Source organism: Acinonyx jubatus, chromosome B1 (genome assembly GCF_027475565.1).
Source record: "Acinonyx jubatus isolate Ajub_Pintada_27869175 chromosome B1, VMU_Ajub_asm_v1.0, whole genome shotgun sequence".
Lineage (NCBI taxonomy): Eukaryota > Metazoa > Chordata > Mammalia > Carnivora > Felidae > Acinonyx > Acinonyx jubatus.
The window spans coordinates 34,245,666-34,270,789 of NC_069382.1; the positions used below are offsets into that span (position 1 = coordinate 34,245,666).

Consider the following 25,124-nt stretch of genomic DNA (forward strand, 5'->3'; position numbering starts at 1 on the left):
GCACTAGATTCAACCAAGGCTGCTGAGACCGAGTTGCGTGTCTTCCACCCACCTCGCTGCCCTCTAACCGACCTCCGGTGGGTAGCTTCTCTTTCCCCTGCCTGTGCGGTGGGATTTCCACCTTCACACCTGCACGGTAAAGCCTCTTGAGAGCAAGGCCCACGTCCTCAATGCCTTTGGTCTCCACCAGACCAGAAAGATGTCTTGCAGGTAGAAGGCACAGAATATCTATTAATCAGTTGATAGCCATAATTTGTTTTTACTCAGTGCCTCAACTTCTTCACTTTTAAAATGGGAAGATGGAAAAATACTTCCAATCCTCTTCTAAAGGATGGATAACAAGAAATACAACATCCATGGGGAATGTTTAAGTCAGTCATCTTCATTCCTTTTCTTTTCTATTCTTTTTGAAGGAGAGAGAGTATGAGCCTGGAAGAGGGGCAGAGGGGGAGAGAGAGAGAGAGAGAGAGAGAGAGAGAGAGAGAGAGAGAGAGTATCTTGAGCAGGCTCCATGCTCATTGTGGAGCCCTACTTGGGGCTCCATCCCACGACCCTGGGATCATGACCTGAGCCGAAATCAAGAGTCGGACGCTCAACCGACTGAGTCCCAGGCGCCCCTGCATTACCCATCTGTTGCCGCCTAAAGTCAGTGTGGTCCCAAGCACTGGCTGGGAATTATGCTACCTGGTGCTTTCCAGAGCTCTGCCGGCAGACTAGAGTAGGGCGAAGGGGAGTGAGATCCTCTGGCTCTGGAGTAGCGGTGCTGGCGCTTCTGTGAAGAGATCAGAGGTGGGACAGTGCACCTCTCTGCCTTTAAGGGATAGTTCTTAGTGGGAAACTATTCTACCACCTCGACAGTCCCATCTTTTTTTGCCAAACCCTTTTTTTCTTGGTGACACCCATCTTTTCTTGTCCAAAAACACTTCTTCCTTCCTACCTGCCTCTGCTACCACCAGAAAACCAGTGTCTCCACCTTTGGGACTCCCTCTCCTCCTTTCCACTTGCCTATTTTTCTCTGGCTACCAGACATTCAAGATTGATCTGTTTCTTATGGCTCCAAGTGGAATTTGACTACGTGCGTGGAAACAGCCAGGCAGAGCTGACAGCTGTCAGACAGCACAGCCCCTGACATACATGCCTTTCTCTGAGCCCCCTCAGGATTCCCCCTTTACGTTCCCTTTGGCTGGTCCCACCTGCTCATCCTCCCACGGTCCAGCTGACCTCGCCACCACACAGCCCATCTCCACTCCTGACAGCCCTCCCCTGCCTTCCCACTCCTCACAAATCCAGGATGGGGCACCGAGAGAGCTTCACTCCCTTGGATAATGAATTGAGAACTTACAGCCCCTCGTCTCTCTCTGGCTGGTGACTGACACAAATGGAATTCATCTTTAATCATCTGTTAACTCGTTGTCTATTATAGCTCTTTAATAGCACCATAGATATTCTTAATGAAGCATGATTTAAGGTATTTACAGCACATGGACCGACAGACATCACTCACAGTGTGCAGGTAATGAGGCATAAAACGGCTTTTGAATTCCCCCCAAAAGAGCAAGCGACACAGAGAGAGACAGAGAAAGAGCTTTAGCACTGGGCTAAAAAAAAAAAAATAAATAAAAGCCTGTGTTGTAAGGTTTGTTTTTAAATGTTTAGGCATTTAAAGTCATTTTAGCTCTTTCGAGGTGTTTGGCTGGCAGAGTTCAGCAATTATCCCTGCTGAGAATGGGAGGCTCAGAACCCGGTCTCTCTCCAGCAGCCACCTCAGACCCAGGCATCTCTCCTGGCATACTTCAGGGTCTGGGGGAGGCACCAGGCAGGTCCCCAGGGTGGCCCTGAGTTCCTCCACGTGGAACGCAGGCCTTCCTCTGGTTTCTCCACTGACAGTGTTCCCTGATGGTGTTCTGGGGCACCACGTGTTAGAACAATAGTGGAACAGGTGGCAGGTGACCCCCCCCACCCACGGGAAGGGGTCAGGGGCTGGGGTTGCCTTCCTACCCACGGACATGCAGCCTGGGCTGCACTTGCACTTACACAAAACGAACCCTGAGATAAGTGGAGGACCTAGCCTGTCACCCCATCCAACCCTTCCTTTCACCAATGAGGAGACCTAAAGTTATCCAGCTAGTTTGTGTCCAAACGAGAACCAAGCCCAGGTCTTCTCTCCCTTGGAGATGGAAATCCCCTCACTACACAGCAGTGTTCTTTGTTCCTGCCAAACAGAGCCCACAAAAAAGACCTCACTTTAAGACAGGATTTAAAGGGACTAGAGAGATGGGGTGGGAGACTCTTTCCCAAGGATATGCTTTAAAGATCAGGATCTCCAAAGCAAAAGAGCCCCTTAAAGACTTGTGTGCCAGGGCATGAGAGGGTAGCACTACACACCCCAGCTTCCAGCTCTGAACCCTGCTTGTCAGCTGGCCCTAGAACAGACTTCTAACATTGCTTCTTCCCTTCTCTCTGCCCTAGAGGGATGGGCCAACACACCTTCCCTGTAGACAAGGGATGTTGTAAGGGAAAATAAGTAGCTTGGGGGATGGGGAACAGAGATGAACATCACTCACAGGGATAGAAGCAATGTACTTCTATCTTGAGGCCTGGTTCCCCAAAATTCCCTTCATTACATTGCCTTTGCAACTATCCATTGTCACTGGTACATGCTGTCTATACTTGGTCTGAACCCAAGGGAAGGGCCGAGCAAACACTATATGTCATATGTGTCATTTGCACCAAGTCCCCTTTCTGCAACTACCCAGTGCTGACCACTCGTGGGTCATGGTAGATACAGACAGGGAATAGGACCCCCCAGGCCCATGTGCTCCCTCTCAGGAGGGAGTGGAGTTGGGATATTCTGGTTTGGTGCCATGCCTCGAATCCGCCTTTGGTGGGCATAGACCTAGGCTCTCTGCCACTCTAGCCTTCTCTTCTCCCAGAAAGAGGGCTGAGAATCACAGTGAGGTGACTTTTGTTACCCCTGGGTTACAGCCAAATGAGGGGACTGAGGTGAGGAGGATCTCTCAGGATGGAGTTACAAGGATGCCCATGTTAGCTTAACTAAGGTTACTAGATCCTTCCCCAATCCAGGGTTCAGTGTTTTTAAAAGCAGGAGCCCCTAACTTCTAACTTCATTTTACCTTTTCCACCCTGGAGAAGGAGGCACAGAGGGAAGAAGGGATTGATTCATGTCACGTGGCATCAGAATTCTTGGTCCCAGCACTTCCCAGGCTGTTGCCCTCCTGCTAAACCAATCTGCCTCTTGAGTATGGTGTCTCTTCTTGCATCTCTGAGGGGCCAGTGACGATGAAAGAGTGACATTTTGAGGACACAGAGAAAAGCGGGTCTACTGTGCTCTTCCAAGGATGGAGGTCTGCATAGGGGAAGGGCATTGAGCTCAGCTCAAAGGACATTCCCCCTGGCCTTTCTAGCCGCCCCCCTCCCACTTTTTAATGTTTATTTGCTTTTGAGAGAAGGAGAGAGACAGAAGCATGAGTGGGGAAGGGGCAGAGAGAGGGAGACACAGAATATGAAGCAGGTTCTAGGCTCTGAGCTGTCAGCACAGAGCCCGACACGGGGCTCGAACTCATGGACCATGAGACCATGACCTGAGCTGAAGTCATCCACTTAACCAACTGAGCCACCCAGACACCCCTCTAGCCCTTTTTGATATGTTCTTCCTATCCCAGCCTCTGCAATCCAAGCCAGTATGTCCCAGACCTTGCCGACCACATCATTCATTCATGCATTGATTCATACATTCATTCCATGCCTGGCCAGACATTGTGCCAGGTCCTGAGGATAACCAAACATCTTGCCCAGAGGAACCCTTGGTTTGGTCAGAAGACAGATTCCTAAAGGAATGATATCTAGGGTAGGTTGGGGACAATGACTGGTGCCTTATGGGGCATGAAGGTAGAATGAATCTGGGTGGAATAATATTTAGGATGGGTTCTCAACCTTAAGTTTGGCAAAGCATTTCCCCTAGTAGGGCACAGAGCTAGATACAGAATGAGCGAGCCTTCTGATACATGTAGACTCATAGAATGGCAGGATTGCAGGAAGCCCTACAGTTTCCCCTATAATATCCCCACCATGTGTTGGTGAACTTATTCTTCTCCCCTACCCTACACTTAGTCCCAAGCAGCCCATTCCATGTCTGCTCAGCACTGACTCTTAGAAAGTCCTCATTTGGGCCCAGTTGAAATCTGTCCCTCCAACTCTTCCACCAAGAAGGCTGCTTCTCCCTGTCAACAAAGAGAAGGCTTATGTTGGGATTTCAGGGCATGGGTGGCCGGCAGACCCCAGATCACCCAGGACTGGAATTCCATCCACATTGCTGTCCTCACCCCTGGACACTGGTCATTCTGGCTCCTTGTGACTCTCACTCACACATGACCCTGACTTCTACCCTTCTTCTACCTTCTGGAGAACCCTGGTTCAAAGTGCTGGGGGAAAATAAGATTGGCCCAGCCCAACTTTTCTTGGGCTGGGCAAACACTAGCTGGTTTATGGACTGCATGCCCCAGCCAACTGCCCACTGTGGTCCAGTCAACTAAGGACCATAGGTGGAGAGCAGAGAAGAAAGCATCGTCAGGTTTCAGGTACACCAGCCTCCTGCTGTGGGCAAGGCAGCAGCCCTGCCAGTAGATTAGGGGCACACCCATAAAACCCCCTTAGCTAGAAAGGACTTCTCTGTCTCTGAACACCCAGAACCAGCATCATCCCCTGTCACAGCTAATTTTCTAAATAGAAAAGAGTTGAGAAGTTAGAATGCAGCTTAGTGAAAGGGGGAAAAAAGCATGCAAAACTTTATGGGGAAACTTGAAATTTTCTAACCAGACAAAGCCTCGTGATTTGAGATTTCCTTGTGGCATGGCCTCATAATAATTTAAGTAACTTCCTTTTTCTAAGCTGAAAAACGCCAGTTTATACAACATAAGTGTCTGTGGAGCATTCCTGGGGCCTCATCTCCGTGTTTCTTCAGTAATTATTTCTGGGACAATATAAGCACGAAAGTTCATGACTTCTGTAGTGGGCTTTTTCCCCCTGTTTCCTGACCACCTCAGTAAGGACTCTGCCACGAATCAGCACCTTTGTGCCAATTTCTGAGGAGGGTTTGAGATAACTGGTTCTGAAGATGCAAAAGCTGAGGCCCCGAGAGTGAAGTGATTGCTAGAAATGTCGCTTCCAAGTGGCCATGGAAGAGACGAGAATGAATGGGGAGACAGGCCTGGGGCTCCTATGAGTGTCTTTTATTTTTTCTTCACAATATCGCCTTCACCCTTGATTTAGCATCCAGGCTCTTCAGGCTTCCCAGACAACTCAAGATGGCCCTTGTCATAAGCTAAAGTCATTACTTAAGAACCTTTCCAATAAACATGTATGTCTGAGGGTGAAACTAGCAAAAGGAGAAGGCTGCCATTCAGCCACAAAACACCTACTTGAGACCAGGCCCATTAAGGCTTTTTTTTTTCTCTTTTCCAGATGGTTCTGTTCATGGATTGTCCACACAGCAGGTCATTGAGCAACTCAGGTGTGCCTTAGGCTCCCCTGGGCCTTATTTCTCTCGTTTTATTCCCTGCTGTTAAGAAACGTTTTTAGTAAAGCATGTGCATGACACTTAGATGGGGCCACTAGTTGCCTAGGAAACTGTCCATTCTACACATGTTCCCCTTCCTGGCATCATTTGGATCCAGCTGCCTCGATTGGCCTTCTCCCTTGGTCCTCCTTTGACCCCCTCCCCAATGTTATTATGCCAGCTGAGTATATCCTAATAAGGACTGGCTGTGTAATTTGTGGGGCCCAGTGCAGAACGAAATTGCAGGATCCCTAGATGAAAAGTCACTGAGAATTTCAAGATGGCAAGGAGAGAGCATTAAACCAAGCACTGCCCTTGTAAGGGCTGCACCGGTTCTAGGCCTGCCTGGCACACACTTGCTGTGGCTCTGAGGGCTGTTGAGATCCTGGCTGGTGACAGAGGCAAGCTCTTTTACTTTATTGTAATAGCTTTCCAAAGCTCCATGTGCTCAATCCTGAGATTTGTAAGGTTCTCCCTATTGACCTCCAGAGGGCAGGACTCATAATTGTAGGAACCAGGAATTACTTTTTGTTACCGATCTTCACTCTTCTCAGAATATATACATAATATTTCATATCTCCTTCAGTCCAAAAAGAACAGAATTGGCACTTTGGGTCAAAATGAACCATTGTCTGCCCAGCTGTGAATGCCAGCCGCTGTAGCCACTATGCCCAGAGACTTTGAGTGGCCCTGGTCTCCTCTCTGCTTCTAGGATCAAGCTTCTAGGATCTCTTTCTAGAAGTCACAATCTACCCAAGAGGCCATTGTGAATTGAGAGTCCACCAGTTTGTCCAAAACTTTTAAAGGGAAATTTGTATTTTCAAGCTGTGTCACCTCTTGGGTAATGAAGTAGATGAATCTACTGCTCACTGTGTAGCCTAGCACTACCTTTTATCTATACTAACTGCTTGCTTTTTCAAGTGTCGAGAGTTCCCTCTAATTCTGCCTTCCAGGATTAGGTGAACAAGGCTGCGTTTGAACATTTGTTCTCTTACTGATTTACATTACTTTGATCATTCCTTATCTCCTTCTCCTGGCCTCATCTGGCCTCTTCCTCCCCATCTCCCCTCCATTATATTTGACCATTTTAGTGGTGCTTTTCTGCAAGATGTAAAACTGGAGACAGTGGCTCCAAGCACACGAGGACTCTACCCAAATGCAATGCACTAGTTTATGCATGTTTACTTCCAGTTGAGCCTGACCCTTTGTCAGGCTCAACTTCCAGGTCACAGAGGCCCCTTGGTGTCTTTAGGGAATGTGATATCCTTTTCTGACTTGTCCTCCCAGAAGTACCCAAGATTCTTTCTGCCAGGGCCAGCCTGGATTTATCCCCATCCAGTGGCATTTTCATCTGCCATGGGATTTCCCGATCATCTGATTACGTGGGGGTTTCATTGCAAACTTCCTCTCTCACATAATGTACATAAAAGTGTAGAATAAAAGTCCTAGAATTGAGCCCCAAAAGGATTTAGTCTAGAAGTGAATGGAGAAAAATATCCTTCTGTTGCTTGTTGCTGTCTCTAAGCTGTTCCCTATCAATGACAAAATATTTGGCACCAAAGGTTCTTAATTTTGAAAGTAAACTTGTCAAAAGCTTTTGAAAGGCTAAATATAATTTCCTTTTCCCGCCAATTTTTTACCCCCTCAAAAAGCTATAACAGATTAACAAAGCACTCAAGAGCCCCAGTTTTGGAATCGGAGCTGGGTTGGATTTTTGCCTTTGCCACTTGGGCAAGGTAGTCAATTTCCCTTAGTCTCAGTTTTTTCATCTTTAAAATGTAAATAATAATGCTGACCTTATATGTTGACTCTGGAATTAAGTGAGGCAAGGGATTTGAAATGACTGGCATATAATAAGGCTCAGTTAATAGTAGCCATTATTTTCTTATTATTTTTTTTTAATGTTTATCTATTTTGAGAGAAAGAGAGAAAGTGCGCAGGAACAGGGGAAAGGCAGAGAGAGAGAGGGAGAGAGAGTCCCAAGCAGGCTCTGTACCACCAGTGCAAAACCCAACGAGGGGCTCAAACTCACAAACCATGAGATCGTGACCTGAGCCGAAACCAAAAGCCAGAGGCTTAACCAACTGAGCCACAGGGGCACCCCATGTATTATTTGCTTGTTAATCTTTTATTACTAATTGCATCAATTTGTACATCTAGGGTTTACTTTTTATGGGAAGAGCATTTGCTTAAAGGTTAAGTCCTTGGCTATCAGCACCAGTGCTTATATATTTCATTCATGCATTCAGAATATACATTATTGCACATCTCATGTATATAGAAGACACTAAGAGCCCACCACCAGTCCCTGACCTGGAGGAGCTCATACGGAGGTGATGGAAGCAAACGCACCAAAAATTCCTATCATTTTATTCAGCTTTAATACAGACATTCTCTCAAGGAACTGATGCAGATTATCTCCCATCAAGTCTTTAGCCAAAGGAGAAAATGTGGGTTTTTCCAAGGTAATTCTGGAATTTTCTGAATAGGCAGGAGTAACTCGAAACCCTTCCCTTTCCAATATCCTAACAAGAGGACCAGGTTTTGGGGGGACCCCTGCCAGCCAGCAGTGCCATATTTTTCTCCATACCTGTGTATTTCAAAAATTCTTAGATAAAGGCCCCTCAGTCTTGATGATTCACTGAGTCTAGTTTTAAAGTAGATCTGGAAAATCCTGATCAGTTTATAGGGTAATCTGAAATGGGAAAGACAAGGAAAATTTATTTAGTACCTGAGAATAGATTTGCACTGTGATCATCATCAGAAGATGGTTCCCTGATTATCCACCTGAGCCTTTCCAGAATCTTTTTAAAATCATTTTATGGGTTTTGAGAAAAGGATAGCATACACAAACACACACAAACACACACACACACACACATCACACAATTTTCCCCAACAAATGTCTACTTTGCAGCTGACCAGTCCCATTCTGTGGGTTTCTTTCAAATCAAAACACTTCCTTGAAATTGGAAGAAGCCCTAGAAATCACATGGCTGTGTTCCCTTAATTCATTTCCTTGTTTCTCCATCAAATTCTTTTTCTTTTTTTTTTCAAAGTTTATCTATTTATTTTGAGAGAGAGTGTGTGTGCACAAGCTGGGTTTGGGGCCAGCGGTAGTGCAGAGAGAGAATCCAAGCAGGCACCATGCTGTCAGTGCACAGCCCACCATGGGGCTTGATCCCACAAACCATGAGATCATGACCTCAGTCGGAACCAAGAGTTGGTCGCTTAAGTGGCTGAGCTACCCAGCTGCCCCATCCATCAAATTCATTTCTTAAAAACTCAACAGTGCCTTCCTCTTTGGCCATTCCAAAGGGGGTTTAGGCAAGGGGGTAAGACCACTATTCTTAGCTTCAGAGGATGAAATGTGATACTTGGTACTAAGCCCCTCACATAGATAAGCTGGATGGTGGGAGGCAGGCACCAGAACAAAGACCCATTAGGTTGTTGTACTCACAGTTATGTCTTGTATAGCACCCTACAAAAAGATGGAAACCTCACGTGCTGTGCTCACAAATCAGAGTGCTTCAAATCCACAAGTATTTGTACTGGGCTTTTAATAGTTAACTGTATTTTGCACACCACATCTTAATTGCCCTTTATACTTCTCCTAGCCCCATGCTAGCAGAATTCTTAATATTTTGGTTTTTTTTTTATTTTTTATTAAAAAAAAATTTTTTTTACGTTTATTTTTTTTTGAGACAGAGAGAGACAGAGCATGAACGGGGGAGGGGCAGAGAGAGAGGGAGACACAGAATCGGAAGCAGGCTCCAGGCTCCGAGCCATTAGCCCAGAGCCCGACGCGGGGCTCAAACTCACAGACCGCGAGATCGTGACCTGAGCTGAAGTCGGACGCTCAACCGACTGAGCCACCCAGAACCCCAGAATTCTTAATATTTTGTAGGACTCCTTCATTCTGGTAATAGCCCTTCCAACAAGAGGTCATTGAGAAGATCCCCTCCCATTTTGCGTGTCAAAAGAGGCCCAGACTGACCCAGTCACATCCCTCATAACCTTCTTGATTCCCCAGTATTCCTTCCACACCCGGATACCACCTAGCTCCCTGGAGTAGGACATACCATGCCATCTCAAACGCCTCTGTCTCTTCCTCAGGGCCCCACCCCTTCACAGCACCTCCTCATTGGGTGGCCCGATCGGGGCTCCACCCACCTCAACTGGGACCCTATCCCCTGGTGACCAACACCACTTCCAAAAGGCTGAACCACCAGCCCAGCCACTCACCCCCATCTGGCTGGGCTTGGTCACCCCAAACAAGTGTGAAAACGCCACCTTTGCAGGCCGGAATCCGAAAGAAATTGGAAACCTGCTGTTAGCTTCATTCCCACTCTCTTCTCATGTTTGCTGTTATTTTTTAACACTTTTTTTTTTTCTCATAAAAGCACTATCCTCTTCCCCAGAGCTTGCCTGTAGCGAAGGCATGGTCTGTACAACTGCAATTATTTCAGAGAACAGATGGAGTGAGGAGCAGAAAGTCTGTTAATAGTAATAGAAATGCTACATGTTAACCTGGACAGCACATGATGACAGTCCCATGACTACCCGTTCTGTTCCCACCAGCTGGGCAACCAAAGTAGGAATGAGATATTCACAAACACAGCCATCAGCCACGTAGCCACCTAAAGTTAGAACTCAAATTCCTTCACACTAGGGGCCTTGGCGACTGCTTAGGCCGAGAGCAGAAGAGGCCAAGCCATAGCTCGGTGCCAGGCCTGGCAGGATGGCCCCAGCTCCATTTCCACGGCCAAGGCTACCTAGGTCAGCCGAGGCCCAGGCCTGGCTTTTAGGCAAATGCTGAATATGCTGACCCCAGCCAGGAGCCAATCCAACCAGCTCTTGGGAGGAAACATTGGGTCTGGCTGAGCTGATCTTACGTCCTAGGAGGCATGGGTACATGGGAGGCCTGATTCAGGAGCCAGATCCTCCAGCTTCCCCAGGCTGAAGCCAGGAGACAAAGGCAGAAGCTCCACAGAAAGGGACACAGTATCAGGGCCAGCAGTACACAGGGCTTGTCCAGCTATGGGATCAGAAGTCTTTTTCATTCTTCTAGAGCTTGAAAAATCCTGGCATAGGAAATGGATACATTCATTTCAAAGGATCTTTGTTAACCACCTACTATGTCTAAGAAAATATGCTAGGCACTTTAGGAACAACAAAATCACAACAGTCCCTACCTTCAAGAAAATCATAATCTAATAAGAGGGACCGAGACAAGCCCACATATAACCAGATACATAGCAGACTATGATAAGTGCCCAGCAAAAAGGTACAAACAAAATGTTATTGGAATTCATATACTAAGGGCACCTTGTCTGGTTCAAGGAGCTCAGGAGAAGTCTTCATAGAGGAGATGGGTGGCATCTGAGATACGTCTTGAAGAATGGAAAGGATTTTCTGATGGGCACAGAAGTAGGAAAGCAAGTGTGATCCCTGGAGATCAGAAGCATCACCAGTCTTCGTGGGCACGTGTAGTGCTGTGGTGGGATTAGCCAGGCAGGTTACATGAGAGCAAGCTATAGGAGGCCTCAAATGCCAGGTTACACAGTTTATATTTAAGTCACAAATCTGGCAGGCTGTTCCTTAGATTATTGGGCAGTTGTGTGCTTGCAGGAGCCAATTTTGTGCTTCTGTTTTCAACTCCACATTCTGTGACCTCACGTTGGTAGCTTGGATGGACCACAGTGTGAATATTTACCCACGGAAATGAGGGAGCATTACAAATCAGGCTTTGTTTTTGTTTCTTTGTTTTCCAGACAACTGGTTTACCAAGCCAGCAGCAAATGAGTAGGAAAGGCGGCAGAGAGGTCAGAAGGCCAGGGAGCCCACTGTTGAAATACTAGAAGCAAGAGCTGGTGCAGACTCACCCACGGGTGTCAGAGAGAATCAGGAGAGGTGATAATGGAGTCTAGAGAGACCCTAAACTTGGAAACTAAAAAGGACTGGGCATGGTTGGAGAGGGAAGAGCCAAAAGATGATTCATATTTTGAATTTGGTGGCTGACAAAATGGCAGTGCCATTCATAGAAATAGGTAAGCCAGAGGAGGAACTGGTGAGTGGGGTGGAAGTGAATATAGCTTGGGAGGTGGAGATATCCTTCTGATAGATTAAAGAAATGATCCAACTCAGTGTTGCTTTTGAGCTCCTCCTTTCCCATTCCCTTCTGTCAATCTCCTATTTTCCCTACCATGCCGTGCAGATAATATCTCAATTCGTCACTTGATATGCTGTGATTTCTGTGCCTGTGTGGCTGCATGTGAGGCTTTGGAATCTGAATAAGTTCCTTAGCTTCATTAAGACAGAAAAGTTGCAGTGGACCAGAGCACAGGCTTTGGGAAGTGGAGAGAGTGCAGTGAACTTGCCAGGACTTGAACTCACCACTCTGCCACCCATGCTCCCTTGAGCCCAGAATCCACAGCCAGAATCCCATGAGCCCAGCGAACTTCCTTCCCCCAGCCATCTTGAGCAGGCAGATGCTGTGGAGGGACTGTCCTCCCCAGAGTACTGGCCAGCGCAGTAGCAGAAGGCACTTGATTCAGAGATGCTGGAACGTGTTGCCAACAAATACGTCTTTGTAGTATGTGTGTTTTAGATTACACAAGTGTGCAGAGACCTAGGTGTGGAGGAATCCGTAACACGCAAACAAATACCATATTGTTGTAAATAGAAGTCCACCCTAAATATGCCCCTCTGCCTTCTGACCTGTGCCTGCCCTTCTGTGAAGCGAGAAGAGGGTGGAATTGAGAGACCAGGCACATGGTTTTAAATCCCAGCAAAGCCATTCGCTTGTTCACAATGACTGGCATTTATTGATCACTTGACATGTGCAGGGTGCTATTCTGAGCCATCTATTAACTCACTCAATTTGTGTAACAATCCAAGATAAAAGCATTGTTATTATCATTATCTCTATTTTATAACGAGCTCGAGGCCCAGAGAGTTTAGGCAACTTGCCCAAGTCACACAGCGACTGAGTAGGATTCACATCAATCACTAAAGTGTATTGCCTCAGACAGATCCTCTAATCCCTCTGAGCCGCAGTTTCTCCAAGGGTAGACTCAGAATGATAATCTCCATTTGAAGGAGTTTCCCATGCAGTGGCCCCTTGTTTCCAGTAATGTGACTCTGGCCACACCAAATCATGGCCTTCACTGACTGGGACCCAAGTCACCTGCAGCCTCCAACCCCAGCATTCAGCCCTTGCCAAGTCATCATTTTTTTCAACTACCACCACCACCATGAAGGCTTACCCTCCCACCTCAACCCTTCCCCATTCTGCATGGAAGTATTTGGTCCCTCACCTGCATTCCCATAGCCAGCGTGTCACATTGTACTGTAGTTGTTTACACATCTGTCTCCCTTGTTAGTTTGTGAACCGTTCAAGGACATCTTTGTATAGACAGTGTAGGATGTAGCCCCAGGTAGCTGAACTAGTTGAAGGAATGAGGACCTTTGGCCTGAACAAAAGGTATTTGTGAGGCTATGGTAACTGCCTTCAAATATCTGAAAGGCTGCCATGTGTAAGAAGGACAGGACTTGTTCAATGCAGTTCTTGAAGAAAGAACAGGATCAAGCGTGAGTTGTCCTCACTTGGCAAGGGCCAAGTTTTGGGCTCCATAAGACTTAGCCCTTTCTATCAATCTGAGCTGTACTTGAATGAGTCACGTCCCCAGGAAGTGAGGGACACCCATCACTGGGAGCCCCATGGAGACACTGGACAGTTGCTGGCTAGGTTTGCTGTAAAGGAAACTCTGCCCCCAATTCGTTTCAGTATTTCAGAGTTCTGTAATCAGTCACATTTCCAGGCAAACATAGTCTCCCTGCGGACAGAGAGAGAGAGAGAGAGAGAGAGAGAGCTATATCTGTGCGTGCCCCAGTGTCCCCAGGCTAGACTGGAGGTGCCAAGGAGTTCCATCTCTCTGGGTGCAGGCAGCTGGAGATGGGCTATTTGGAGGAAATCCTCTGCCTGTCAAGGTAACTGCTAGTCCAGAGACCACTGGGAACAAACACTGAGGCTATTTGTTCACAGTAACAAAATTTGACCCATGGACCTTGCTTCACAGTCTTAAACACTTTTAATTCACTTTATTTTTAGAATAACCCTGTTGTGTGAGACACATATTATTGCCATTTTGCAGATCAGTACACTGGACCTGGGTAAGAGTAAATAACTTACCCAAATACATCCAGAGAACAACCGGGGCTAGAATCCAGATCCTGTGTCATTTACTTGAGTAATCTCACATCAAGATGCCTTTCTGAAGATCAGCCTCTGACACTCACTTTTAAAACCAGCACAGTAAACTGATGTGTGTTTTAGGTAGGAATGTGTTTGGGTCCAAGGAAGAAAATTCCCTCCCACAGGAACTGAACAGGTTTGTTTGTTTCATGCAGCAAGTTGAGGGGCCAGGCAGATTCAACAGCTCAAGGACCCAGATTCTTTCCATCTTTCTGTTTCACCATCCTTACCACATAGGCCTTCAACTTCATGCTTGTCCCCTCTTTGTCATAGGATGGCTGCCATACATCCAACATCACATTCACATTCCACGCGGGAGGGAGGGGAATGGGTAGAGACAAAAGAGCCTGTGCCTTTTATTCAGGAAGATATCCCTGCCCAGGGACTTTCTCCTACATCTTCTTGGTCAGAATATGGCCCCCGCTTAGTGAAGGAAACACTGGGAAATCCAGTATTGCAGTTTTAGAGCCTCTACAGTAGAGAAAAGCAAGGAAGAGGGATAGCTGATCCATAGTGACTACACAACACCTTTTCCAAATTGTATCAAAGCATGACATGAGCCCCAGTTCCCAGTCTGAGGTGCCTCTGTCACACAGCTCAGGAAGTGTCTTTGTGAGCAGCTCTGGAGAGAAAGGCTGTCCCCCTGGATGCCAGCCTGAAATGTGAGTCTATTCCTGGGGATGAAAGGCTTTAGGCTCAAGGGGCAACACCCGAACTGCATCCTGGCGGGACCATCAGCCCTGGTGAGGAACAGCTGTTACACTCAACCTCCCCCAGGAAGAAGGCTCTTAACTAGATTTCCCATACAGAACTTTGTGGGGGAGGTTCAAACACAACCAACCCACCATGGGCTAAATTTGTATTCCAACCAACATCATAATGAATAGTGGGAGCGGAGGGTGAGTTGTGTTTGTGACTTCAGCTTCTCGATTTGGTGCTTGAGCCCCTTAATCTTCAGGGCCTCAGGCACAAGAGACTCCAGCAGGTCAGGGGAGGCTGTTCTCTTTACATGGAGGGCACACGCTCTTCTCTGGGAGTGCACTAAGTAAGAGGAAAGAAGCCTGGATTTTAGTCAGTGGCAGATTTGATCAGGGACCTGGGAAACCAGACTTTAGGATTTTAGTTCTCACCCTTAAGTCTACGTTAGTGTCACCTGGGAAACTTCCAAATTGGCACCAATGCCTTGACCCCATTCCAGACTCTTTAAGTCAAGGTCCCAGCCTTGGTAGCTTTGAAAAGCTCCCCTAGTGATTCTAATATTTATTGGGGTAAGAGCTACTGCCTTAGAGAAGATGGGTCTTCACTCAAGTTGACCACAAAACTTAATCATATCAGGTCAGCTCAGTCTCCCACTCAAGGACAAGCAAGTGCTGTATGCAGCCAGCCACATCCATAATCCTATCTGAAAATGACAGAAATGCAATCCTGGTTACTCCCCAGTTTGCTGTAGTTTCCAGGTGGGCTTGGTGACTCTGAGTCAAGGAGTCAAGGACCCTGTTGTAAAATGTACTTGGGATTTGTTTTAGTCAGCCATGATAAGGCATGCAGATGGAAATGATGGTCATGAAGGAAGGTGTTTATACTCACAGATCCCTAGAGACAGGAGTCATGGAACACCACACAGGGCCACATGGGGAAGCACCAGGGTCTGTCAGGAGGCAGAAGGAGTGAGGAGAAAGTGTGGGTGAGAATCTTCATTATAATTTTCATGAAGGAAACAAAATGGGTAAGGGAGGATAATCAGGGTAGATGGGTTTAGGATTGGCTAGTTTGAATAGTTCCAGTGGGCTCTGGGGCATAGGAGCTGCCCCTAGTTGTCTGGTCCCTAGCCCTGGGGTGAGTAGGGAAAGGGGACAATGGCTCAGCTCGATCAAGGAGGTGGTGAAGGGCATGAGCTCTGGGCTGACAGGCTTGCATTTGAAGAGCATGCTCTAAGGTGAGTGTTTGCTGTCCAGGAAGTGGCAGCCCCTCCAGGGTCAGCAAAGCTTTAGATGTTAAAGTATCAGAAAAGAAAAAACATGATGAACATAAGCACTGTCTTCTCAGTACTACCAGGACTTGGGACTATCTACCCAAATCTTGTCATTTTCTGTTCAAATACTTTTCATTTCTCTTCTCTGTGAAAGGCAGGCACACATACTCATTGAATGGCAAGGTGGAGGGAGAGGGCCTTGAGACTCAAGGGTGCACCCCCAAATCAGCCCCTTTCCCCAGGGAATCTGCACTACAGAGAGTGTGGCTTGCTGGCCTACTCTGGGAATGACCACTCTTAAGCCATGTGACCCATCCCTCACATGATCAGCTGTCAACCGTGCCCACTCAGATCCACCCTCCCCCCAGCACCTGCAAGCATTTCATCTCTAAGCCCTGTGTCTGACCATGTCACCTCACACCCCCATTTACAAATCTTATTGGCATACGTGACCTTGCCATCTGCCTCATCACCTTTGCTGGCTGCCTCTGATGCCCTCCAGGCCTTGGCCCTCGACCTTGGGGACTCTGGGTTCCAGACACAGAATAACTCGCTCCCCCCTTCCACATCTCTGTGGCTTTTGTGCATGCTGTTTCTTTTGCCTGGCATGGCTTTGCTCCTGGACAGATCTTCCATTCACCGGGACCCTGCTCAGAGGCAACTTCCTCTATGAGGCTATCTTTGGTCACCCCAGGCAGAGTTAGTCACCTTCTCAGGTTGGCTTCCACAGCACTAGCAGTGTGCCTGCTTAGAACACAAGGGTACTTACATTATTTGTACATGCGTCCAGTGCCCCATGAGACCACTGTCTCCTCAGAGGCAGAGGCCATGTCTCTCTCATCTCTTATCCTCAGCCCCTCTCATATTGCTTAGTACATGGTGAGGGCTCAGTTAATGCTTGCTGAATGAATGAATGAACAAACAAGTGAACAATTGAACCACCTGGACCAGGTGCAATATTCGTTTCATGTATTCATTCAAAAATATTTATTGAGTGTCTTCTGTGTGCCACATATTGTACTCTGGGGGAGATATAATTGAGCAGAGACAGACACCATCCCTGCTTCCAAGGAGCTTATAATCCTGCGGAAGACGTAGACATTAATCAAAACGTGTGCCAATGAATGGGTTATTGACTGTAAACTGCAGAGAGTGTCTGAGGGAAAGAAACGTGAGCATGTTTAACAAAGAAACTTAGCATGGAACAGGAGGAGGGGGACCTTTCTCCAGAGAAGTCACCATGAGCTCTGAAGTATGAATAGGAGTTCACTAGATTAAAGAAGGTGGGCTGGGAGTGAGGAAGCGTTCCAGACACAAGGAGAACATATGCAAAGGCGGTGAGTGGGAGGGAGCATGGCAGACCCTAGAAATAGGAAGGCCCGTGAGAGCAGAGTAGAGTGCAAGGGGCATGTGCACAAAATGACAAGGAGAGGTGGGCAGAGGTCAGATTATTCAAGACCTTGTGAACACATTAAGGTTGTGTGGAAAGCCAGTGAAGGATTTTAAGCACCAGGATCATATGATCTTCCTTGTGTTTTGAAATGATATTCTGGATCCAGGTGGAAAATTGATTAGGGAGTCAAAGCAAATATGAAGAAACCATTTAGGAGGCTATTACAGTAGACAAGAAGAAAGATGATGGCAGCCTGGGCTGACGTGGTGGTGGTAGAGAAGAGGGGGAGTGGGTGGAGTTGAGAGATGTTTGGAAGGAAGAATTGACAAGACTGCTGGTGGATTGGAAGCTGACTCCTGGGCTTCTGGTTTGCAATAGCAGAAGGGGGTGCCTTCACTCATGCAAACAGAAAACTCTGGAAGACCAGCAGTGTTGTTGGGCATGATTAGCATGAGGTGCTTTGAAACAGCCACAGGGAGAGAAGTGGGTCATGGTGCATAGGGTCTGGAGTTCAGAGGAGAACTGGGGGTCGGAGGATAAACATGGCTGTGGTTTGAGACTACTGTGAAGGAGGTAAGAGTGACAGATCTTAGAGAGCTTAGGATCCAGCCATGAGGAAAACGAGCCATGGGGAAGAGAATGCCATTCACAGAAGGCATTTCAGTAAGGAAGAGGTGGCCCACCTTGTGATATGCAGCTGAGAGGAACGCCAAGTATGATGAGGTTTGGAGAGTGCCCACTGCATTCGGTGACACTAGCAAGGGCTATAGCAGAAGCATCGGGGCAGAGTGGGTTAAAGAATATATGGGAAGTCCCAGGGATGAAAGTACAGCACAGGGAATACAATAGTGCTGTATTAACTCTGTATGGTGACAAATGGTGACCGCACTTACTGTGGTAAGCACAAGTAACGTATAGAACTGTTGAATCACTTTGTTGTACACATGAAACTAATAGAGTGTTGTATGTCAACCATACTTCAATAATTTTTTTTTTAGAAAGAGTAAGTGGGAAGTAAGGAAGAAGAGATGGTATGTGTTGACAGCTCTTCCATGGGGTTTGCCTATGAAGTGGGGGAGAAGGTGAGCACAGGGAGATAGTCAATATACTGGGAGCAGGGACAGTCACCAATGGTCAGGATGCCCTTTGAGGTCAAAGACTAGTCCTGGTGGGCATAGTTGAAGAAGTAAGCTGAACAGAGAGGAGGTTGTGGCCAGAATTTGTGAATTTTGGAGATGGAGCAGCTTCGGATGATGAGTTTCAAAGTGTGACTGTTGATGGTTGAGATAGAGAAAGAGAAGATTGTCTGAGATAGGGAGGTGCGGGAACCAGAGTGGCCACGGCCCTGGACGGATGTTCCACAGGTTTGCTGAAGTCACTGTGATGACAGCAGGGTGTAGGGAAGAAAAGATCATGAGCAGGTACCAGTGTCTTTGATGAGTGAGGAGGAGCAACCATGAGCTCATAGGTGACAGCAAACAGGACAGAAAGAGAATGTATGGTTGAATGGCCTGAGCCACAAAGAAGGACGTGGCAACAGGGAGCAATGACACCTCCTGGTCTACTGACCCTGGGATTTGTGGGGCATAAGAGAACACACACCAGTACTTGAGAGTGCTAAGGTGAAGGGGCCCTCCAGGTGAGGTTCAGGCAAAGGCAAGGAAGTAGAGCAATTTATGGAGAGACAGAGGACAGAGGGGAGATGTGTGTTACTCAGTGGCATTTTTGCTGGGCAGAGTGGAAGTGTCTGAAGGTGGAGGAGGAGTGAGGACTGACTCTCAGGCAAAGAAGAAAAGAGTAGTTAGGGCATGATGGTGTGGTAGAGGACCAGTGGCTGGGAAAGAGGTCAGTGGGAGGGGCTTTGGCTGTTTTCAGGATGGGACGCAGGGGAGATTGGGGCTCAACAGTCTCTCTCAGCATGGGCAGTGAGGCAGGGGACAGAAGACTTGGCTCACTAGGCTTGGGGGCGTCAGTGTCAGTGGGTGCTTTCTGCTCACCTGGATGGTGGTGACTATCTGTAAGGCTGACCTTTCCCTGCTGGAAGAATCAGTGTCACTGGTGAGCTACAGTTAGTAGACAACCCTAAGTACAGATGGTAGCTGAGGGTAGAAACCAGAGGTTCAAGGATAAGGCATATCTAGCTCTGTCCCCTGTTCAGAGTAGAGTTCAAAGTCAATAGCCTCGTCTTCTCACTTTCCTTCCTTCTTTTCCACTCTCTCTACTGCTCCCATTTCCCGTAACCCCCAGTTGGGATACACCTATTAAAATTCCTTCTGGAACAATAAGATGAATTACAAAGGCACAAAGCTTTCTACAGACATTTCACCAAAGATATAGGAATAGTCAGTAAGGACATGAAAAGATGCTCAACATCACTGGTCATTGGGGGAAGTGTAAATTAAAAACATGATGAGATGCCACTTTACACCTGCTAGAATGGCCACAATCTAAAAGACAGACAGTAACAAGTCTTGGTGAAGATGTGAAACCCTCAGACACTGCTGGTCGGGTTGCACAGTGGTGAGACCACTTTGGAAAACAGTTTGGTAGTTTTTTAAAATGTTAAACATAAATCTACCTTATGACTTAGCAATTCTACTGCAGATATTTTCCCAAGAGGATTGAAAACAAATACGTACACAAAGACTTGTAGCAAATGTCCATAGCAGCATGCTTCATAATAGCCAAAAAGTAGAAACAACCCAAATGTCCATCAACTGGAAACATGAGATGCATATCAACATCCATATGATGGAATACTATTTGGCAATAAAAAGGGATAAAGCACTGATACATGTGACAACATATTTGAACCTTAAAAACATTATGCTGAGTGAAAGAAGCCAGGCACAAAAGATTACATATCATATGATTCCATTTATATGAAATGTTCAGAAAAGGCAAAAAGGAGATTCTAGAGACAGAAAGTAGATTAGTGGTTGCCTAGAGCTGGTTGGAGAGAACAGGGAGTAACTGTAAATGGCACAAGGTTTCTTTTTGGGGTGATAAAAATGTTCTAAATTTAAATTGTGCCGATAGTTGCACAGCTCTGTTAATTTACTAGAAATTTTTGAAATGTATGCCTAAAAGGAGTGAAGTTTGTAGTATGGAAATTATACTTCAATAAAGCTGCTTTAAAAAATTTACCTGGACAAGGGCACCCAGGTGGCTCAGTCGGTTGAGCATCCAACTTTGACTCAGGTCATGATCTCATGGTTCGTGAGCTTGAGCCCCACATCAGGCTCCCTGCTGTCAGCATGAAAGCTGCTTCGGATCCTCTGCCCCCCCCCCTGCCCCTCCCCCACTCGCATTCTCTCTCTTTCTCTCTCAAAAACAAATAAAACTTAAAAAAAAAATTTTACCTGGACAAGTACAGATCTAACTAACTCTGCTTCTCTATTGGCACCATCACCTAGAGGCACCGTGATTTTTTAAATGTGACTTCCCACTCCTTGCTCACGTCCTGTGCCATGGAGCCCACAGCCCAGTCCATCAATTGCCCTTGACCTAAGTGCCCCCCCACACATGGAATGAGGATTCCTGAGCTCTCCCTGCTGCAAAGGGACAAGGCCATTACCTCTCAGCCAGGAGAGAGGGACTAGAGGCTGATATCTCCAAGATAGTACTCTATGATTACTATACATTTCACTTTGTTTTACAATTTTAGTTTATTTTTAGCAGGTTGTACAGTTGGCCCTTGAACAATGCAATCTTGAATTGTGCAGGTCTGCTAATCCACAGATGATTTTCAGTAAGTACAGTACAGGGCTGCACATGTATTTTCTCTCATGATTTTCTTCATTGCATTTTCTTTCTCTAGTTTCACATAAGAATACAGTATGTAATACATGTAACATACAAGATGTATGTTCACCAGCTGTTTACAGTAGTGGCAAGGCTTCTGGTCAACAGTGGGCTATTAAGTTGGGGGGCAGTGAGAAGTTATACATGGATTTTCAACTGCTCAGAAGTCACCCCAACCCCGTGTTGTTCAGAGGTCAACTGTGTGTTCACGTGGATGAAAACCTGAAGTAGTAGAACTGGCATGTATAAGAGACCTCCATCCCATCTCTATATCTCATCTTTCCCATTACCATCACCACTTGCGTCCTCTGTTAGTTTTTTGGGTGTTTTTTTTTTTTTTTTTTTTTTTTAAGTATCCTGAGCCTGGGTGGCTCAGTTGGTTGAGCATCCAACTCTTGATTTCAGCGCAGGTCATGATCCTGGGGTCATGGGATTGAGCCCCACGTCAGGCTCCGCACTCAGCCTGTTTGGGATTCTCTCTCTTCCTCTCTTTTCTGCCCCTCTCCCTGCTCGTGCTCTCTCTCTCTAAAATTGAAAATAAATAAATAATAAAATAAAATATCCTTCCGGAGCTTGTTTATGCAAATACAAGCCACTGTAAAGAAATATCTTATTTTCTCTTTCTTCTGTAAAAGTGAGCTCCTAGATACACTGCTCTGCAATCCTGCTTTTTTCACTTAATTTATCTTGGAGGGCTTTTCATATCAGATCTTAGAGAGCTTCATTGTTTTTAACAGCCATAAAGCATTCCATTGTGAGTATGTGCCAGTGTTTATTAACCAATCCCCAACTGATGGACACTTGAGTTATTTCCCACTTTTGCTATTACTATTCAGCTCTGTCTGGAGCTGAAATGAATACTTTATATACAAGTTATTTCATAAATGTGCAGATATCTTTAGAGGGACAAAAATCATAGACATGGGATTGCTGAGCCTAAAGGTAGATTGCCCCCACTTTGCTTCCCTATAGCAATGCAGGAGGCTTCCCCACAGCCTCGCCAGCAGAGCATACTATCAAAGTCTGAGATTTGCAGAATGTTTGACAAGGATATTGATTCCATCTTGCTTTCTTCAAGTAGAACTGCTTTCTGTTTTATTTTTGAATTTTATTCTGTTGTGGGAAGAACATGAGATCTACCCTTTACCAGATTTTGAAGTGTACAATACAGCATTGTTAACTACAGGCACAGTGTTGTTCAGAGCAGATCTCTAGAACTTATTCATCTTGCGAACTCAAACTCTGTACCCACTGAACAGCTACTCCCCATTTCCCCCTCCCCTGACCCTGGCAACCACCGTTCTACTCTACTTATATGAGTTTGACTATTTTAGATACCTCATATAAATTGAATCACACAGTATTTGTCCTTCTGTGACTGGCTTATTTCACTTAGCATAATGTCCTCATGGTTCATTCCTTTTGTTATAAATGACGGGAACTCCTTTTCTAAGGCTGAGTAATACTCCATTATATGTATGGACTATAATGTCTCTAGCCATTCATCCACCGATGGATATGTAGGGTTTTATTTACATCCTGGCTATTGTGAATAATGCTAGGACCAACATGGGAGTGCAGACATCTCTTTGAGGCCCTGATTTCAATTCTTTTGGATAAATACCAAAGCAGGACTATTGGCTCATTTAAACAGGATTAGTTTCACATGATATCTAGACACCTCGGAATCCACTAAATGGATGTTAGAATCTGAAGGTGAGTAGACCATCTATTAGTCCCCTCCTTTTCTAGGAATAAGCCAGAGAGGAGAAAGACTTAGCTAAGATCCCAAGCCTGCAGTGCAGCAAGCAGGTCTGCGTGACACCCCCAAAGAAGTACAAAACAGTTTCATCATAGGCAAGAAGACATGTGGCAAGTACAACAATCTCTGGAGACAAATCCATTGTTGAAAGTATTGACTGCACATTCTTCTCTTTAGGCCGCACCTAGAAGATGGACCACCATGGCCAGATGTTAAGGTCATGTGCCAAGAGACTGGTTCATCTCTGTCACCCCACCTTACACCAGCCTGTCGGCTCCAAGGACCGGCAGAGAACAAGCGAGGGCCAAGTCAGACTTCCAAGGAGTCTAGCCATGAACCACGCTCTTGAATAGCCTGTTTCCCAGTTTATCTGCTGAACATCACCCCACCTCTTAAATATTTGCTAGGGAGCTTCTGTTGGCAATTGGGGTCTTTGATCAGCACGGGAGTTTTGACCTGCTACATTTCTGACCTGGGCCGGTTCACCCCTCCTTAGGCAACCTGGTGGTCCCCTCTCCCGGGAGGTCATCATATTGATTCCAAACTTAGTGCGGACACCCAATCGGCATAGCGCACTACAGCCCAGCACTCCTGGGCTCAAGCGATCCTCCTGCCTCAGCCTCCTAAGTAGCCGGGACTACAAGCACACGCCACCGCTCAGGCACAGTTGGGGTCTTTGAAAGGGCTGAAAACCAGCTCCCTGATTGCACTGAGAGAGAAGGTATAAGACCATCACCACAGAAGCCCTCTCTTCCCTGCTAAGTTTTAGAAGAGGTCAGCTATGGGATTGCTTAACAGGGAGGGGATCTAGGGTAAAACCTCAGGATGTAACCACCTCCGACAGAACTGTGCAGCAGGGACTCACCCACAAAGACCAGTCTCCTGGTCACCACTTAAAGAAGCAGACACCAACGGGGCGCCTGGGTGGCTCAGTCGGTTAAGCGTCCGACTTCAGCTCAGGTCACGATCTCGGGGTCCGTGAGTTTGAGCCCCGCGTCAGGCTCTGGGCTGATAGCTCAGCGCCTGGAGCCTACTTCCGATTCTGTGTCTCCCTCTCTCTCTGCCCCTCCCCCGTTCATGCTCTGTCTCTCTCTGTCTCAAAAATAAATAAAACGTTAAAAAAATTTTAAAAAATAAAAGAAGCAGACACCAGTGTGGGAGAGCTTCAGGTGGGGGTCCGGAGGGGCAGTGACGAGCCAAGGGGGGAGGGAAGGAAAAGTAGCCTGCCATGGAAAAGAATTCCTCTGGGCATTGTTTGACCAGAAGAAAAATAGGGTTTAATGATGAGAAAATCATTTTAGATGATATCATTCACACTATTCTGCAGCTTATTTCACCTTCTAGTATATTTTAGATATTTTTCCATATTAAAAAATCATTTTTTCTATGTGTAAAAACAATGCATTTTATTGCACAAATTGGAAAATGCAGAAAAATACAAAGAAGAATATAGTTCATAATTATCCCATCACTTAGAGATAGCCAACGTTTTGGTTCTGATGTTTCTGGTCCTCTTTCCGTGGAGGGGTATATATAGTTTTCCATGGAGGGGTATGATACAGTTTTTGGTTAACAAAGACAATGAAATCATATTTTACATAAGATTTTGTAACATACCCATTGTTTCCACATACTCTGGGAATAAATATAAAAAGTATATATGTCCATGTTGTAGGCAAAATAGGATTTTAAAATAATTTGCATATCTTTGATTACTAATGAAATTGAATATTCATGTTTGTTGATCATTTGTGTTTCTTATTTTATGAATTGCCTATTCCTGTTGCTTATGTATACCTCTGTTGGGTTCTTATTCTCTTTCTTATTGATTTAAAAAGTACTTTACATATTAAGGATATTAATCCTTTATCATAGATCTTGTAAATATTTTCTCCTAGCATTGTCTTTGAATTTTATTTTGCTTCCTTTTTTTTGTCATATAAAAGTTTCAAAATTATATCTAGTTAAATATATCAATCTTTTCCTTCATGCCATTTACTGTTAACAGTTTGATGTGTACTTTTCCAGACATTTTCTATGCATATGCAAATATATCTATAAATATATATATAGTTAGATATATAAAGTTTTCCTGCACATTTTAGATGATATCATTCACACTATTCTGCAGCTTATTTCACTTACTAGTATATTTTAGATATTTTTCCATATTAAAATATAAGGATCTAATTCCAACAGAGTATTCCATTATATGAATTTAGTAAATTTCATTAAATCAGTTTTTAAAGATTTTTTTTTCACTTTCACATTTAAATCTGAAAATTTTTTGGCATATGAGAGAAATAGAGACTGAAGTTTATTCCACATGGTGACCCAGTTGTCCCAGCAGCACTTATAAAA

At 45.7% G+C, this 25,124-nt stretch overlaps 1 protein-coding gene and 1 long non-coding RNA gene across 6 annotated transcripts in view; one reads left to right on the forward strand and one right to left on the reverse strand.

Annotated features, from left to right (window-relative positions):
* PEBP4 (phosphatidylethanolamine binding protein 4) overlaps positions 1-25,124 on the forward strand; it is a 214,477-nt gene that overhangs the window by 87,910 nt on the left and 101,443 nt on the right. The gene's annotated exons all lie outside the window — the stretch shown is intronic.
* On the reverse strand, positions 496-10,145 carry LOC128314379 (uncharacterized). Its single transcript, XR_008295961.1, has 3 exons — positions 9,821-10,145; positions 8,166-8,270; positions 496-3,367 (listed from the first exon to the last, which is right to left on the reverse strand). It is a non-coding gene; the product is annotated as an uncharacterized LOC128314379 (long non-coding RNA).